Below are 12,640 nucleotides of genomic sequence, written 5' to 3' on the forward strand. Positions count from 1 at the left end.
ATTCACCACTCCCGAAATTATCAGTCTTTTCAAGCATTGCATTTTAGCCAATATAAAAACAATTAGTTTCATTTAACAAAAATGTCGAGAGACAAGATATCATTGACTATACGTCTGTATAATTTTTAACATTGTATAGTTTTATAATTGACTTTTAATTAAAAATAAGTTAAAGTCAGTCAAAGTGTAAATTGCATGACTATAAACAGTATTCATATGCTCTGTTAAAATTACAGTTCCCATTGCACAAATCGATCACCATCGGTTTATCGCTTAAAAAAACTTTCGGACGGGAAAATGTTAAGAAACAAATCGATTTCAAATCACCCAAAGAATTTGTAAAGAAAGAAACATAAAGCAGACTCAGGAAATAGATGGGTTTACTCTTTATGTTACATCGCGGGACTTCTCGTCCGGAGTGTACCTGGCCCACGCCGGTTTCTTACTCCTTGAGAGGTAATAATCTCCCCTGGCCTCCCCTCTTCTACCTTCACACTCGTTTGTTCTGGCAACCGACGACAGAGCCAATAATAGTCGTACTCGTTCATTCGATTCGTTCATAATATTAATCGAAAGCGAGTCTCGCAAAGCGAGAAAAAGTTGAACTATGCTATAATGAAAATTCTAATCAAATACGAGCACGACTCAAACAACAGCATTATTGCCGTTACTGCATCATCTTCCGAATCGATCGCTGCCTTATATTCCTTTCTATTAACCCTTCTATTAACACTTTGACCCTACTTTATTATATATATTTGTAGAATATTAAAATAGTATTAAAAATGAATCGAATAAAGGCATATTATTATATTATTCAAGATAAAAAATTTGAAAAATTTTTCAAAATTTTCAATAATAATCAGTTTTAAGTAAAATTTTAAACAATTTAAATCTTTATGCGATAAAACAAATATTTCAAAGATAACGCTATAACGGAAATTAAAATTGAATACAAAGATAAACACGTAATGCAGCTTAAAAAATTTATAGTATTTGCTTCTGAATAACACGATATAGGCGCAACTTCTAAAAAAAGGTGAATAAACGTGATATAATCTGATATAATCTGATTGATGAAGATATCGATATATCAGTTTCGTTATAGTACATTAGTTAAGTATAAATAAATTCATCTTGACATTCGTGATAACAGATTCGAAGGAAAGAGATATAGATTGTAACGGAAATAGTAATCAGATATCAACGAAGATAGTGCCGTGTAAAGTGTCAAGTAAAAGAAAGAAATCGTCGTCTCGTTCGGGTATCGACACCGGAATTTCAAGCACGCGAGATCTCATATTTGAAAGTGGAAATGTTACGTGAGAAATAACTTCGATGAGAGCGAAATAAAAAATAAAGAGTGATAAAAAACTCTTATATATATATATATATATAGAAAGAGAGAATAGTAATTCGTGTCAGTCACACTTATTAAAGTTGCATGACATTTATGATGTTTTAAATAAATGACTATTTTAACAAATCGGTTTTTCGAAAAAAAGTCACTTAAATAGCAAGATTAAATTATGTGTCAATTTCCATAAACTTTAGCAGATTAAAAAATTAAACACTTATATAGAAATATTTATTTCCTTCTCTTTTCTATATGTACTGTATCAAATATAACATTATCTACATAAATTTTATATAGATAAATCTATATAAATTTTATCTATTTAATCTATTATATAAATTCTCTCTCTCTCTCTCTCTCTCTCTCTCTCTCTCTCTCTCTATGACAAAATTTAAAAAATATATCTCGCATATATTAGGTTATACCGTAACAAATTGAATATACGCTGTATAATACTTTTAAAATATACTTATTATTAATCATCAACTCTTATATAGTATTAAATATTATTTGTCAATCGTTCAATAATAAAATCAAGGGAATCTCAAGAAACGAAATGCGGCGCTTGGTTGGCACCAATGTGGTATTCCTATTCATCATCCTATAAATACCCGATTGGCTCCGTTCCGAGTTGTCTGCTTTTCTTCGCTCTTCCATCAACGATGTGTTGATAAAAAAACCGGAAAATAAAACCTCGCTGTTTTGTCTAGATAGCTTCATAATTCAGAAGAGGAAAAGTTTCGACGATGCTTAGTTTGTATTTTTCATTGGCGATCATACACGAACCTGCTTTCTCTTTCATGAGCGCGACACGTTGAAATTGTACGAATCGCACACAGCTGAGCTAGAATCAGCTGTTATCAGTCATATTAATCCTCGTTGGCTCTTTAATATATCAAAGTTTAATTTCACGAATAATCAAAATGCTGCGAAACAATTGACTGTATTTGTGCCAATTAAAGTTGAAAACTATAAATAGTTACTTCGATATAATTTTGTTGTTTAAAATGAAGCTTTATAATTGAGAAACTTCGAACTATAACGTTAAAACAAAATTTAATCAAAAAATGACAATCTTTTTGTATTGAATTAATATTGAAAAAATTCCAAAATATTGTTAATGTCTTAAAATCATTTAATATAAATTTTATATTCATGAAGTTTGTAATTATATTTTGTGACTAAATAAATACGTTAAGCACTAAAAGCAATAAGTCAAGCAAAACCCGAAATTAAGCGAATTAGGAAATAGCGTGATCGTTTGAACACGCACAGAATTAAAATATTAATGTTGCGAAATTACATCATCCACTTTCATAGGCAACGTTATAACAAAAATTTCATTACCTCTTCCGTCGTGAATACATAATGCCACAGGAAGCAAATAATATAATGTAAGTGTAAGTTATTCGCGCAATAACTTGTTTATGATTCACACATATAAAATAATATTAGCAATTTTAGAATATTTAGAAATTTCGTTTTACTTTCTCACGTATTGTTGATATATTGCTGATACGTATATTTAGTTCCACATAACAAAAATTTATTGAAAATATTATGTAATTTTGCATAGCGTTATATTTTCGATCGAATCCTCATAAGCTAATCTATATACTAATGGAACTTGTTACTTATAGTTATAAGTACAATAGGCCTAGAATATCTACTAATAAAATAAATATTACTTGTATAAAATTTGGCGATATTTTCTACTCAAAGAATATCAATTATTCTTTACTAATAATTTTAAAAATGTTAAAATCTAAAAAATTTTAAATGCCATTAAAACTCAACAGATATGCAATATAATATGATTAACGAACTTGTGTCAAATAAAATGCATAATCAGTATTATACTGTTTATATAGATCTCTTAAAAAGCACAAAAAAACAATTAATGAAGCGAGTTAAATACTGCGTGTTTTTCCGTTATTTGCTAGATCCTGCATATAATCGTGTGAATGCGTTTACTTATGGCGTGCCGCAATTTGGACTATTTGCAAGGCATGTAGCATTCTGCCAACACTACATTCCAACCTACAGTTTGCTGGTGTAAATGTTAGAGACAAGACAATCCCGACCTATTTTCTTGACATTCTAGATTTTCTTTACGGTGCAACAGTATACAGTTTCTTAACATCATTTAAACATAAAATCGATATCAACGTGTCTAGGCTACATCCAAGCTAATGTCAATATCCTTCTTCACATAAATACTATTTTATTTATTTAAAAATAAACGTTTCTTGTTTTTCGATATATATATTAGTTCAAACATCTTTTCATTAATTATTATTACAATTTTTCATTTCTAATTTTAAATGCAGCTGTTGAAAAATAAAACATTTATTGTATACCTATACCTATATGTTGTATATACATATAATACTTAGGAAATAATTATATTGAAATATATATTTTTAAGGAAAAACGTTTTAGAAAGATGAAACTATTAATAATCTCGATATAAAGTAGAGCAAACGTGTACACCGTACGATGTTAGCAAATTGAAATTTCAAGTAACACTGGACCGCATACCTAAAGCAACACGATCGCATGATCAAAAAGTTATAAATTGCTGAGTAGCAATGTAGCAAGCATATCATATTCGTATTAATGAAGAATTAATGTGCGCTGAGTGAAATACACAATGCTGTGCTTTGAATAATATATACTTAACCGGAAATCGTAGGAAGAACGGTAATCGGTCACGCGCAGAAAATAATATCGCGAGCTTGACAAACGCTCTTGCGAAAATGTGCAAGAAAAGGGAATGAAAAAAAAAGAAATAATTCACGTGTCGACAGAGCGCAAACCTAAATTCCGCGTGACTATCGCGGTAAGTATATTTTGGATGCTTTCCCTCCATTGGCAGCGAAATTGCAGAAATACTCTTACACGAAGCCCACATTTCCATAACTGCAATCAAGCGTATCATTTTTATTTTCTCTCTTTCATGCATCGAAACGAATAGGAGTTTAACGACAGTCGCGCATCTTTATGAACTTGGGGGGTGTTCCATTTTTAATACATTAAATTTTCAAAAAAAGTATTTTAATATTAGTATTTAGTATTTCGTTTATAATTACATGCAGTAATTTTACTCGTATTTATCATCTCGCTTAAAAGTTAGAACGTATTAACAAATAATCAAAAACGTAATTTGACTAAATTTTAAATCATCTCAAATCCGCTTGCGTCATATTATTTAGAATTCATCATAATTGTTGTAATGATTTTCATTTAGTCCGTAATTTTCGAGTTGACAACTAGGTTTCGGGTCGAGAGATGGGTTGTTAATAAACTGTGGTAACTTTCGAACTGTGCAATTACAAACAAAACATTATGCACACAAGTTACAAATAATTCTAAATAACATAGCTCAGATGAATTTCAGATATCTTAAAAATTGGCAGTTACGTTTCAGATCTATTGTATACTGTAAACGGTATACCGCAACCAAAAATCACAAAAAATTATAAATGCTTTTAACAAGATATGCAAGCGAATCTTTGTATCTCAAAGTCATTCTTTCAAAATATTGTATTCTTTTATTTAGATTATAAACGAAATTATTATACAATTTCACAGTTGGTTATATCATTTAACCACCCACAAAACAAAATATTAACATTTACTTTATTGAAAACTTAATTAAAAGCAGGATGCGCTATGTTCATAAGTTTCACAGTCTATCGTATAACAAATTTCTTTGACAAAGTCCTTAATGAAATTATATTATGAGCTTAGAGAACGTTCCTTCACTGACAACTTTTGCCTTTGCTCCTCGCGTTGCGCTTTGAAATACTAAGAAGATACTCATTCATTCACACTGCTGTATCTGTTATTTTTTATTCATTGAAACAAAAACAAAGTTTGTTCCTATTAATTTTGTTTCAATTAATTCAATTTTTAATGCAATCGATTAAATATCCAGTCCTTTCCTAGTATTCAAATTTATGATTAGACAAAGATTTGAATGTGATTCATTCTCAGAATATAAACGTATACAATCTTAATTACTCGTTAAATTATTCATAAAGCAGAGTGTATCAAACATTTATTCGTATTGATTGATTCATATGCGATCGAAAACATTAACGAGCGGGTTTTTTTTGCGATATACATATATCTGCATTATAAATAATGAATCTTATCTATGGATAAAAATATGTATGTCTAAATGTCTTTAGATTAGATATTATTATAGAATAGCTGATTCTAATTTTTCTCGCACGTTACACGGAAAAGAGTAAATCATTAACTGAAAATTTCCAAGATCTTTGCTTATTCATAAACACGAAAGTGCATCAAAAATTAACATGAAATCAAGAATGCCAAGAGTTTAGGCATTTACAGCTTTAGATGTTAGTAAGTGCATCATTATTATTTGAGTACCTCCAAGAACCGCGTGTACCACAGATAAACGTCTTCTGCTCTTGTGATGTTTCGCGGCACCTCATTGCAACCTTACTACAAATTCAACGGAATGTCACGAAGCGCTTGGGCATGAACGATATACTTCGTATACCATTAGGCAGTTTATACAGCGCTAGTCGAAAGGTCGGTAACTTGCTCATAACTCATTCGGTCGGGCATCAAACGCAATACGAACTCACATGAAAAAATATAATTCAGCTTTGAAGGAAACAATGAATTAGATAACACTCCAGCGTGCACAGAATCGATTCTTATAACTTTCATCATTGGTCTTTATCCGAACTTTAAGAACAGATACCGCCTAATTAGCTATTGTTGCAGCTGGCACCGCGCACTAATGAGATTTCATAATTTGCATACTACAAATTAAGCTCATCTTTACCTCGAGACTCTTATCTCGATTATCTTTTCTACGAAATAACGAAAATGCTCCGTCATTTGCGATAATAGTCTACTAAAAATAACGTAATGTACATGAAAACTCGATCTAGAACGGATATCTTTCAATATCCGTTCTTAGATAACAAACAAATATCTATGTAGAGCAAATAGTATTGCGGATATATATATATATTTGCGGAAATACATTAAATAAAAATATAAGATACCGATTTTCTCAGACGTTTCTTTCATCGTTTATTGTATCGTAATTGCTTTAACCATCAATATTTAACTTGACCGTTGTTCTTTTAATTTACGAAAATATTAAATACAATCCCACAAATATCGATCCCAAGCAAAAAATTGAAAATATATGTACTTAATCTTTAAATAATTTTAATCGATTATGTTGGCATATGCGTGTATATGTACCCGAAAATGCAATCAATTATTTCAGAAAAGGCACGTCGATTTACCGATAAGTTAAAATAATTAAGTTTTATATTTTTCCAGAGAAATATTGTATCAAACTAAATGTACAAAAAAAGATCAATATTTTCTACATGATACTATTTAAAATAATTTTCGTTAAACGAAAAATTTGATAATAAACACTGCAGTTGCACACACAAACACACACACACACACACACAACAGTGAGTTTCTCTTTTATTCTTTCTACTATAACTTTAATCGTGACTTTATCAAAATCGTTTTCTAACAATCACCAGAATATCACGCCAAGAAATCGAAACGAACGATAACAGGATGTCTATTCTCAGTAAATGTCTGCTTGGAAAAAGATTTGAGACTTGTCTGATGATTTTTCAGACCTTCGTTCACATTTCCACGTAAAAAAACTCCAGTTTTGGATATATATAATTTTAAAATAAATTTAATTATTATCTAGATTTTTTATTTCTTCTTTCTCGCTTGTACGATAAAGGAAGAAAGATAAGAATTACCTGTTTCAAATGCCAAATTTAAAAAAATACTGAAAAAAGTGGAAAATTTTCCTATAAAAATAAGAATTTCATATATAGTTTTTTATATTAAGTAATTTTATAAAACGTTCACCTTTTTCTTTCCAAAAGAACAACAAAAAAAGAAAATCTGTCGTAAATATAAAAAAAAGTGACAACGCTTAAAAGACATATTCATTCAAGCAAAACAAAATTTATCTAAAATTTTAAACAAAAAATGTCTCAAAATTTAAAGATCTTATAAACAAATCTTCAGCATTTTAATACTTTTAATATAAAAGGAAACTTTCCGGAAAAATAATTTCGACAAAAGTGTCATAATATAAAATTCTGTAAGAGCTGCTTGAGTTTTCCAGATAAAGAATAGCTCCCTGTGAATTTCAGGTTTTCCATGTTTTTTCAAGTCGACACCCTGGATGGGAATGCAACGGGTTAATCGTAGGACCTAATGCGCACGACGGAAATTTAGAAAGTCGTAGCGAGTCGTGCGCGTGTGCGCATACGACCGACCGACCGACCGGCTACTCAACACGATTCTATACGTTCGAAACCGGTTCCGAGGTTTTCGCCGGAGGGGCCCCGTGACTCGAACGTAACGACGCGTGTTCGAGAACGATAAGCTGGTGGTCACGGCGTGGCTGCTCTCTCGCGACGCAAGAAAACTTCATAAACCATTGGAACAAGCACGTTCGCCCCACCGTATTCGTTAACTGAACGTCTTCATTCATTATACATATCGTTATACATATCGTTCCTACGTAGGTATCGTGGCGTTTAAATATCTGTGACAGTTATCAACATCACGACGATAAAAATATGTACGCATCTATATCTATCGTATATACAAGATGTCTTCAAATATGTATAGGCTATATATTGCGTGGCAAGACTTCTTCCTTTTGAAATATATCACTTACATGGATGTCACAATTATAAAAACAGTTATATATATACATATATCGATTAATAGAAAAATTTACGAAGCTATACTTTTTATAATAACTTGAGCTCCGTTTTCACACACTTACAAAATTAATTATTTTCTGATATTTTTCTTGTTTAAGGATAGCTTGTCATTTTTAACATTTTTTAAATGACGAATTGTTTCGCTTTTCTCACTTTATTTCTGCAAATATTGCTCCGAAAACACTACAATTGTTTTTAATTGATTCCGTACGATCATCTTCGTCCAAATCATGTGCCAAATCACATAATTATGTAATCTTTACTTTCCGTGCTTTCTCTGAGTTTAAAAATCACCATTACTCCGGGTTCCGAATCGACGCGGAAACTTTGCTTAACGTCAACTTCTTTCAACCTGACTCGACTTTTATCGTATATTCGCAAAAGCCTACAACGTCACCCAGGTCGAACTTTTGTTTGACAAATTGCTCTTGTCGGAACAACGATTGCAATCGATGGGCGCGTTGGTGAAAAAAAAGAAGAGAGAAGGAAAACGAAAAATGACACTCAAAATAAAAAATAAAAGTGGGAATATGGGCGCGCGCGCGCGATATCGGGCATCGTTGTTGCGTGCGTGTATTTATTTATGACAAAGGGAAAAACTAGGGACAACGCGACAACGAGGATAAACAGGCCGTTCGAGTGGCGCAGCGTCGCAGCATCACGCGTTGCTTTCAACAATCAACGCTACCAGCATTCCTAATTGCGGGAGAGATAACGGATCGCAGACCCCACGTTTGGACCTTCGGCCACTCTTCGGACGACTTCGACCAAACTTGGATTAATTTAATTGACGATTATTAATTCAAAATACAGACTTGCTTACGATGACATTTCTCGCGGCGCTATATAATCCGCCATCCGTCCAATATCTAATTTTTCTTTTCGCGTTTCAAACGAAGAATGAATAATTCTATCCAAGTTAGTAAAATATCGTACACATGTGTGATTTGATAAGTTAATTAAGTTAATCGGTATTTGGTCAAAGTCATCCTTATAAGCAGGACATCGACAAATTATTAGTTCTATTCCCTTCCCTTCACTTGACGTGAAATACATTCTATCGCATTCTATAATATGCTAGGAATTTGTGAGAAGAGAGAAAAAAGAGAGGAACATTTCTCTCAAAAAGATACGGAACGTGTGTAACTCAGAAGAATAGACCTGAATTACCTCAAGTTCCATATTGCGAAGAAAGTTACGCGTGCAACAACGATGCCCGATATTGCGCGAAAATTGTAAAACTGTATATATGTATGTTTAAATTTGGAGCAGATACGGGACTTGAAAAATTTTCTATAAAACTTAACACATGTAATACATTCCTATGCCTTTTATGAAATATCTGCGTAACGAAGTAATTTTTCGAGAAAGAAAAGAATCAACTTCATATGTATATCACTATATATATCATATATCACAATAATACGTCACGAATGTAGATATACATATTTTTTTTGTATCATAACTCGAAACTATCTTAAATGATGATAGATTTTCTGAGAAGTGCAGTCGAGTTTTTTTCAACAAAAATATCAAGGGAATTTTTATATACACACGCGTATCATTTATCGCAACTTATACTCTTCACTTATAACATAACTCGAAAACTATCGTTACCTCGATATTTTTACGAAGAAAAGATCGAATCCACGGAGAATCGATCATTAAAATCATAAGACCGCGAATCGTGGATCACTTTGTACAGTTTAATAAAATAATTGTTAATATAAAAATAATTAAATTGATAATGCATAAAAGCAAGTTCAACGATATCGAAGGTAGCTAATTTAAATACATAAAAAGATTCATAAACAAGCTCTGTAAAGCTTGACACGGATAATTTGAAACGAAAGATCACATTATATATAAATACGACAGTTGAGCAAAGTCATAGAGCGAGGAAAATAGAAGGTAACGTGCGTGCCGATGAGTCTGGTTTAAAAACGAGCAATTCTAAATTTGTCACGTAGCGTCGCGCGTCGCGCGTCGCGCCTGTATACTTTCTGCACCGCGCCGTTTCCCGCCTGAGCCCAGATTCGAGCCGCGTACGATGCCTGGGTTTCGTTAAAACCCTTTCGGTTGACCGATCTCTTCGAAACAGATTGCTTTCAATACACTTTTCGCGTTAAACAGAAGCAAACTTTACGTTCTTTTATCAACACTGTCAGATTGAAAACGTGGCGAAAGTTCAAACAAAATCCGATACGTCACTTCGTTAAATGCGCAAAGTACAGAAAATTAACAGAAAAAAAGCGTGAATGGGCAAGCTAAGCTATCGACGAGCATTCCTGTCGCGGACAATGGAGAACGGACTTACCGAGAAGACACTGAAGAGACAGAGCCAATCGGATGGTCGACGAATGCGCGTCCCGAGTATCCCCGCCGGCCTCGCTGCTGGCCTCGCTGCCAAGCGATCACCCGCAGCAAAAGTCCCCAAAGAAACACTCTTTCCCGGCGTAAAACCGCGTGCGAGGGTCTCGACAGGGTCCAGTTTCGTCGTGCGACGAAGGAGCCCGCCGAGAGAAATTGTAAACCCGGAGGGCGAGGGGCCGTTGAACGAGGGAAGAAACTGATGGTTGGCACAATAAAGTGTAACACTGGAACACCACTACCGGCCCGCCTTTTATACAGAACGCGTCACTCTCGATAACGTTCGGCAACCGCGTCACCTGCTGCGATTGCCTTTAGCCGTTTCGCAATCCGGCGCGGCGGCCGCGGCGTTGCTAATGGCGCGCCACGCGAAATAAAACCAAGAAACAGAAAAGAGAAATCGCGAGCCACGCGGGCGCGTCGTACGCGCAGAGTCTCCGGCCGCGCGGCGCGAAAAAACACGTACCGGACGCCGGACGGAACGACACGCGCACACCACTCGCCGTTCGAATCGCAACTGCCAGCACTACCAAGCCAACGCCAACGCCAACGGCCGCTCCGTGCTCCGACACTCCGACCTCCGACTCCGTCGTACCTCTCATCCCCACTACTCAATTTCTCACTCGCGCCGCGCCGGCAACGGTGCGCCTGCGCCAGCGTGCGGTCACGTACTCACTCTCCCCACTCCCCAGTCCCCCTTTCCACTAACTATGCCGCGTCGCGCGTCGCGTCGCCGTCGGCGATCCAGTCTAGAGAGGAGCGATGTCGAGCAGTCGAAGAATCGACGTTCCAATAATAGATTTCCAAAAATTATTATTTATTATCTATATAATCAACAATATCTCCAAAACATCAACGATAATTGATATATTAATTCATCCGGCACGTTTTAAAAGTTTGATGAACTTAATCGATCGTTAATTCGATCGATACAAGTAGTTATAGCAAAATTACTAACTGTATAATTCGTTCTTAATTTAATCTTGATTTTCGCGTGTCAAAACTATAAAAACGAAGAGAAAAATCCAATGCGAGAAGAAAAATAAAAATTGATTCAGAATATAAATTTTCTCTTGAAATTTACATAGGTACGGCAGGATATTTAGAGAGAGAGAGAGAGAGAGAGAGAGAGAGAGAGAGAGAGGGAGAGAGATGTGTGCTATTAATCGGGAAGCGGAACAATAATGTAATTAATTAAAATTGACTGATCATTCATAGCGGCGATGAGAAGCAATTGGCCATGCCCATGTGTTATCGTGTAATTCAAACAATTCGACCGAATAAATCAAACATTTAATATCGCCGCGCCCCGATAGCGTGCGCATCGTAATCCTTGATATCGCATTAAAAATATGACAACGACCGTATTACGCGACCGCGTGTCCGCAAACGCAGGGCGGGGCGGAGCGGGGAAATACGCGTGCCAAGAACACCGCAACGACCAGCGTGTGTTATATCAGTTATATCAGAAGCGAGTTGCGAGTTATTTCTCGTTAATTTGTAATTCGAGACGAACGTTGTCCGATGCGGCGTCATTTGCGTATCGGTGAAGCACCGCGTCTGCTCCAGATCGCGTTTAGTCTGACATAGAAGAGACCGCGAGAGACCCTCGTGACCGGTTACTTTAATCGCAGCAGTTTTACCAACGTCGGTTAACGTTTGTCCGGGTGTTTATCTCTCTCTTCTTTCTCGGTTATTATACCAGATGTAAGAAAAAAGTCAAAAATTAAAACGCTGACGAGAGTTAATCGGTCGATGTAATCGACTACGACGTAAAAGCAAAAAGAAGCTGCTTCTTCGCGAGATATGCGATCGCATATGGAGCTCTTTCCATTGGCCAGATTTTTCGTGCAAACCGAGACTCATGGTGATAATTCCGCTTCCGCGACGGAAGTGCGTTAGGAGACAAAGCGGTGACGCGTGCAACGTGTGCGCATATATATGTTGAACGATATAACGATATAACGTAGTTATGTGCGTGTATGCTCTCTTTCGCCGCTAGTTATTTCAGACCATAATAGATGCCTGTAATGCACACGCGCGCGTATGTATTTGTACACGAACATGCGCTGCTATATGTGCAGAGGTATGTATATGCGGGGAACCGAGACTGGACAATGAACGGCAGTATGTGGCAAAG

General features: G+C 35.1%; 1 protein-coding gene across 2 annotated transcripts in view; it reads right to left on the reverse strand.

The window, feature by feature from the left end:
* Nucleotides 1–11,082, reverse strand: part of LOC143907493 (semaphorin-1A) — a 216,428-nt gene extending 205,346 nt beyond the window's left edge. Inside the window, exon 1 of one of the 2 annotated variants that reach the window (XM_077424312.1) lies at nucleotides 10,448–11,082. The gene's annotated coding sequence lies outside the window, so the exon portion shown is untranslated. The remainder of the gene's footprint in view (nucleotides 1–10,447) is intronic. The other variant, XM_077424311.1, reaches the window with a different exon arrangement.
* Between the last annotated feature and the right edge of the window lie 1,558 nt (nucleotides 11,083–12,640).

The sequence above is a fragment of the Temnothorax americanus genome, unplaced genomic scaffold (genome assembly GCF_048541705.1).
Source record: "Temnothorax americanus isolate GAGA-0224 unplaced genomic scaffold, ASM4854170v1 Scaffold82, whole genome shotgun sequence".
Classification (NCBI taxonomy): Eukaryota; Metazoa; Arthropoda; class Insecta; order Hymenoptera; family Formicidae; genus Temnothorax; species Temnothorax americanus.